The 6,329-nt window shown below is 44.0% G+C and overlaps 1 protein-coding gene across 1 annotated transcript in view; it reads right to left on the bottom strand.

The window, feature by feature from the left end:
* LOC106512354 (cyclin-dependent kinase-like 5) overlaps positions 1 to 6,329 on the bottom strand; it is a gene marked incomplete at its 3' end in the record, with an annotated part of 95,854 nt that overhangs the window by 81,150 nt on the left and 8,375 nt on the right.

Raw genomic sequence — 6,329 nt, 5'->3', positions numbered from 1 at the left:
TAACAATTCACAGATTCTTTGCAAAAAAAATAATAATAATAATAAAAAAAATCCCAGCCTGGATCTGGGCAGCTCTCTCTACTGCTCTTTTTTCTATGCAGCTGCTCATAAATTCAAAGGTAACTCAAAAAGCAAAGAAATCTTAAAAAACTAGTGAGACAGAGATATAAACTTTATTGACAAAAGTTTGAAAAAAAAAACAGTAAAACTAAAATAAAAAGCTARCGATAGCTACCGTAAATTGCAAAGTAGATCTTGTTTGGCTCAGTAACAAACAAGATAGAAAAACAATATAGTTTTTAGAATAAAAACTATCAGAATATTTTCTCCCATTCACCCTTCTGGAATGAATAACTAAATATATAATATACATATATAACTAAATATATTATATATAATTACACAGGAGGGGTTGTAATTGCTGGAGTGAACCTACAAAAAGCACTAAGCCCTAAATCATTAACAAAATTGACTGACTTTACATCAGTAGKGAAAAATCAATGCTGCTGGATTAAGAGGAATGCACTGAGTGCACAGGCAGAGGCAGACTGATAAACTCCTGCAGCTTTACACTTTAACGCGCTGAYTTCATCCCAGACCAACTCGTCACCGGACAGCTTTTACATTTCAAACTCAGAGCTGTCCCTGTGTGTTCCAGTGGCATTGTAAATGCATGTTCTAAATGTCAGAGTAGGGGGCGTGAAAACTGGGACAAGTGGGTGGTCTCACTTCAGGGCTGCTGCAACTTTATACTAACCACGTCGCTCAAAGCAGGAGACCAGCCAGGAGGAGCTTTTCAGGGAAAATTTCCTTTAATTCACCGTGGATCTTGGGCATTCACCTCATTTCCCGAACAACTGTGATATTTAGGCACATTATAACAGGCTGCAATCATTTTCAGATCACTAAAAATCCTTACTGCGTTGCTAATAGACAGGGGTTGTCATTTTTGTATTGACATATGCTTCTTATTCAATTCAGTTCAATTCAATTCAAAAAATACTTTATTGATGCCAGAGGGAAATTTGGTAATGTCAATTCATGTAATGACAGAAATATGATTGAAATAATTTAGCAGAAAGAGATGTGATATTGTCTTCTACAATAATATTTACAAATGTAGAAAATCTAGAWGTACTCAGCAGACTAGACTGATAACCATTATTTAAATGCCTGTCATCTTCAGGTCATGCGGGGGCACCGCATTAAAAACACAAACAGAACTGAGTCACAAAATGTACTCAATGGACACGAGCTTTCAGTTTGTCCACAAATGCAAATAAAAAACATAATATAAATGAGATTCAGGGAGATGCTATCAGCTTTCCAGGATTATATTTAAGAAAACTTAAATAACCTTCTTAAAAAGAAGAATATAGTGAGGCATTTTGGTGTTTCCACCCCCTGCCTCCATGATTGGTTGCAGCGCTGATCACCCACACCTGCATACGATTTGGCTCATCACCTCCAGGCTTCTTAAGGCAGTGATGAAGATCAACTCATCGCTGAAGCATCGCCTCATGTTTGGTATGAGCTCAGCCTGCTGCCTATTACTCTCTCCAAGAGTTTTTGTATTACCTGGGTTTTTGTATTTACTTGTTTGCAGAAAGTAATCTCCAGCACGTTTTTGCCTGCCGCCTTGGACTCAGAGCCTCTCACCAGTATCTCATGCGCTGCCTCCCACGTTTCACTGTAAATACCTACTCACCTGTAAATACTCACCTCTGGATCCTCACCTTTTTGGACCAACTCCTCCATGCTTCATCTCCWGCCCCACCCCATAAGAACTCACCCATTTTACTTACCTGCTTAAGACATTTACTGGAAGATAATCAAATACTCACCTCTGTAATCATTCTGTTCCAGGTCCAGACCCCAGACACCTCCCGCACCTGTAAAAATAAAATCACTTACCTTTTGTATTTCTGGTCTCCGTCTCTGTTTGTCTCTGGTACTGCTCACGTTGACCTCCACCTGTAAATCTGATAGTATGCTTCAGCCAAGTAAAATGTCCGTGAGCAATACCTCTGACAATCAGACTCCCGGGGTTAATAATCAACCTGACCCTACAACGTTAGATAATGACCAGTAGCTTAATCAGTTATTTCAGCTTCAACAGGAAACCAGCGCATTATTAAATCAAGTCACTCATCGCATTGCTGCCATTGATAGTAGATTGAACACGGTTTTTTCCCCTAACCCAATTACACCTCCTGTTACCACGCCCAGTCCACCTGTTTTTCCTGTGAAAGAACCTGACATCCGACCCTCTGAATTATTTGATGGAGATATACAGTAAATCAGTGTGGAGGATTTTTATTACAGTGCCGTTTGGCTTTCGTTCATTCACCTTCACTTTTTCCTACTCATTCTGCCCGAGTTACTTACATTGTGTCTGCTTTAAAGGGAAAAGCTCTCAGATGGGCTCAAGTCTTTCTTTCAGCTCATTCTTTGGATACACTCACCTCTCAGTTGTTCATTCAGGAGTTCCAGCGTGTTTTTGATCTTCCCCTCCAGCAGGAGGAGGCAGCGCAAAGACTGATCAATCTACAACAAGGAAGTAAATCGGCAGCCGAACACTCTGTGGATTTTCGCATTGTAGTGGAAGAGGTGGGTTGGGAGGAACTTTCCTTAAAAGGTATTTATATAAACTCTTTATCTGAACAACTTAAAGATCAATTGGCTTCCCGGGACAAACCCGGAAGCTTGGATGAATTAATCGCATTGACCATCCGTATTGATAATAGATTAAGAGAGCGAAGGAAGGAAAAAACTACACTTCCCAGACACTGCGGGTTTCCGCCTCCGCAATCAGTGGTGAGTTTCCTCCTCACGCTACAGCTGCTGTTAATTCTGCCGAACCCATGCAAATTGGACGCACCCAGTTGTCTCCTGAGGAAAGACAGAGACGGTTTGCTGCTAAGCTGTGTATCTACTGCGGAAACAAGGGACACTTCGTCGCYACCTGCCCCCTGCGGGGAAACGGACCGTCTCGTCAGTAGAACAGGGGAAGTTGACGAGACCTGACAACTTTCCCCCTACCTCCTTGTTTTTTTTGCCTGCGACTGTAGTTTGTGGACAGATCAAACTACCCATCTCCACTCTTGTGGACTCTGGGGCAGAACAAAACCTGATTTCCAATGATTTAGTGGAACAACTCAATATTCCCACCTCACCTCTTGATCCTCCACGCTCCATCGCCGGTGTCACTGGACAACTCTTGTCACAAGTCAACCAACTGGGGCCCAACCTACATGTCATCGTGTCCGGTAATCATCATGATCTGGGTGAGTTTGTTGTCTTTGACTTCACATCTCCACAACTCATTTTTGGCTTTCTGTGGTTGTCCACCCACAATCCAGTTATTAATTGGAAGGAAAAAAGAATTGAAAATTGGAGTTCATTCTGTTTACAAAACAGTTTAAAGTCAGCCGTTTCACCCTCCATTAAAGGGGAGGAACCTGTCAAGGAGACGGATCTGTCTTCTGTTCCTGAGGTGTATCATGACCTAGCAGTCGTTTTCAGTAAAAATAAAGCACTCTCATTACCTCCCCATAGACCGTATGATTGCTCCATAGAACTGTTACCCGATTCACCATTACCTTCCAGCCGTTTTATACAATATCTCTGGCCCCGAAAAAGGAGCCATGAAGACTTATATCGACGACTCCCTAGCTTCTGGTATAATCCGCCCCTCCAAGTCTCCTCTTGGGGCAGGATTCTTTTTTGTCGCCAAGAAGGACAAATCCCTTAGACCTTGTATTGATTACAGGGGCCTTAACCAAATCACTGTTAAAAATAAGTATCCACTACCCTTGTTAGATTCTGTGCATGATCAGCTCCACTCGGCCACGTCTTTACTAAACTCAATCTTCGAAACGCTTTTACCATCTTGTTCGGATAAAAGAGGGTGACGAGTGGAAGACAGCCTTCAAGACACCTTGGGACATTTCAAGTATGTGGTCATGCCTTTTGGCTTGACCAATGCACCAGCTGTTTTCCAAGCCCTGATTAATGATGTCCTAAGGGATTTTTCTCAATGTGTGTGTTTTTTGTCTACTTGGATGACATCCTCATTTATTCCCACAACCTCCAGCAACATGAGAAACATGTTAGAGCAGTTCTTCAAAGGCTTCATGAAAATCAGCTTTATGTCAAGGCAGAGAAGTGCGAATTTCATGTCTCCTCAGTTTCCTTCTTAGGTTTCATTTTGGAAAAAGGTCAGTTCAGAACTGACCCAGAAAAGGTTCGAGCAGTTTCTGAGTGGCCCGATCCTAAGGATCGCAAACAGCTACAAAGATTTCTTGGTTTTGCAAACTTCTACATGCGTTTCATCAAGGACTACAGCCGCATCGCCGCACCCCTCACTCAACTAACCTCCACCTTAAGACCGTTTTCTTGGACTCCTGAGGCACATAGCGCATTTGGTGAGATAAAGTCTCGTTTTTCTCATGCTCCTATTTTGTGTCACCCAGATCCCCACAAGCAATTTTTTGTAGAAGTGGACGCTTCTGATCTTGGAGTGGGTGCGATGTTGTCCCAAAAGGTGAATCTGATGGTATGTTGTCCCAAAAGGTGAATCTGATGGTAAGATGCATCCATGTGCCTTTTTCTCTCGTCGCCTGTCCCCGGCCAAGATGAATTACGATGTCAGCAACAGAGCACTCCTAGCCATTAAACTGGCACTGGAGGAATAGAGGTATTGGTTAGAGGGAACCGATGTACCATTTTTTTTATCCTCACTGATCATAAAACTCTAGTATACCTACAAAACGCTAGAAGGTCAAATCCCAGACAAGCCAGGTGGTCATTATTTTTTGCACGTTTCAACTTTACCATAACTTACATCCCCGGTTCCAGGAACATCAAACCAGACGCTCTCTCCAGGCAGTTTTCATCATCTGAAAAAACAGAAGAGGACATCAACATCCTACCTCCCTCCTGCTTCGTGGGGACCCTCTCTTGGGATATTGAGAACGTGATCCGCCTGGCCCAACAATCCGAACCAGGCACAGGACCACCTGGCATGAGGTTTGTCCCTAAAAACATTGTTGGAAAAGTGTTAGACTGGACTCATAATCATCGTTTCACCTGTCATCCCGGGATCTCCTGCATGCTATCCTTTTCTAAGAGGTATTTTTGGTGGCCTACCATGTACCATGATATCAAGGAATTTGTTGCAGCATGCCCCACCTGTGCCCGAAATAAGAGCAGCAACCAACAACCATCTGGACTTCTGCAGCCATTACCCACACCTGCTCGCCCTTGGTCTCACATCRCATTGGATTTTGTCACAGGACTTCCCCCTTCTCAAGGTAATACAACCATACTAACCATTATCGACAGGTTCTCCAAAGCAGCCCATTTTGTGCCACTGGTAAAACTACCCACCGCTTTTGAAACTTCCCAACTCCTGGTAAACCACGTTGTCCRTCTACATGGAATCCCTTCTGACATCGTCTCCGACTGTGGACCTCAGTTTGTATCCCACGTATGGAAGGCCTTCTGTAACGCGTTGGGTGCTAAGGTCAGTCTCACTTCTGGACATCATCCACAATCTAATGGACAAACAGAAAGGTGCAATCAGGAGCTGGAAGCAACACTCAGGTGTGTTATTAACAACAATCCTTCCTCTTGGTGCCAACATCTCATACTGTATGGGACGAATATGCACACAACTGTCACATCTCTTCTGCTACTGGTTATTCTCCTTTCGAGGCTTCTCTCGGGTATAACCCCCATTGTTCTCCAGTGACGAGGCTGGCATTATGGTGCCTTCTGTCCATCAACACATCCAACGCTGCCGCAGAGTATGGAATCAGACTCAAAGGGCCCTTCTACGTACTGCACAGCAGAACAAGAGATTTGCAGACCGCCACCGCTCCGTTGTTCCCTCCTATCAAATAGGACAAGAGGTATGGCTCTCCACACGAGATATTAACCTGAAGGATTTTCCTAGAAAACTCTCGCCCAGATTCATCGGTCCGTTTCCGGAGGAAAGAGTCATCAACCCAACTGCTGTCCGACTACGCCTACCGGCCACCATGAAGATTCACCCCACCTTTCACGTCTCTCAACTCAAGCCCATCTCCACCAGCCCCCTGAGCCCACCAGCCGAGACCCCACCACCCACCCCTCTCCTAGACAATCAACCTATCTACACCGTGCGTCGCATTCTGGATGTTTGCCGTCGTGGACGAGGACACCAGTTCCTCGTCGACTGGGAAGGTTATGGTCTAGAGGAGAGGTCCTGGATACCAAGGTCGTTCATCTTGGATCCCGACCTTATAAACACCTTCTACAAGGATCATCCTGAGAAGAAACCTTGA

The sequence above is a fragment of the Austrofundulus limnaeus genome, unplaced genomic scaffold, assembly GCF_001266775.1.
Source record: "Austrofundulus limnaeus strain Quisiro unplaced genomic scaffold, Austrofundulus_limnaeus-1.0 Scaffold8, whole genome shotgun sequence".
NCBI classification, from domain to species: Eukaryota; Metazoa; Chordata; class Actinopteri; order Cyprinodontiformes; family Rivulidae; genus Austrofundulus; species Austrofundulus limnaeus.
Note: the sequence above shows the minus strand (reverse complement) of the source record. Positions and strands in the feature narration are given on the sequence as shown.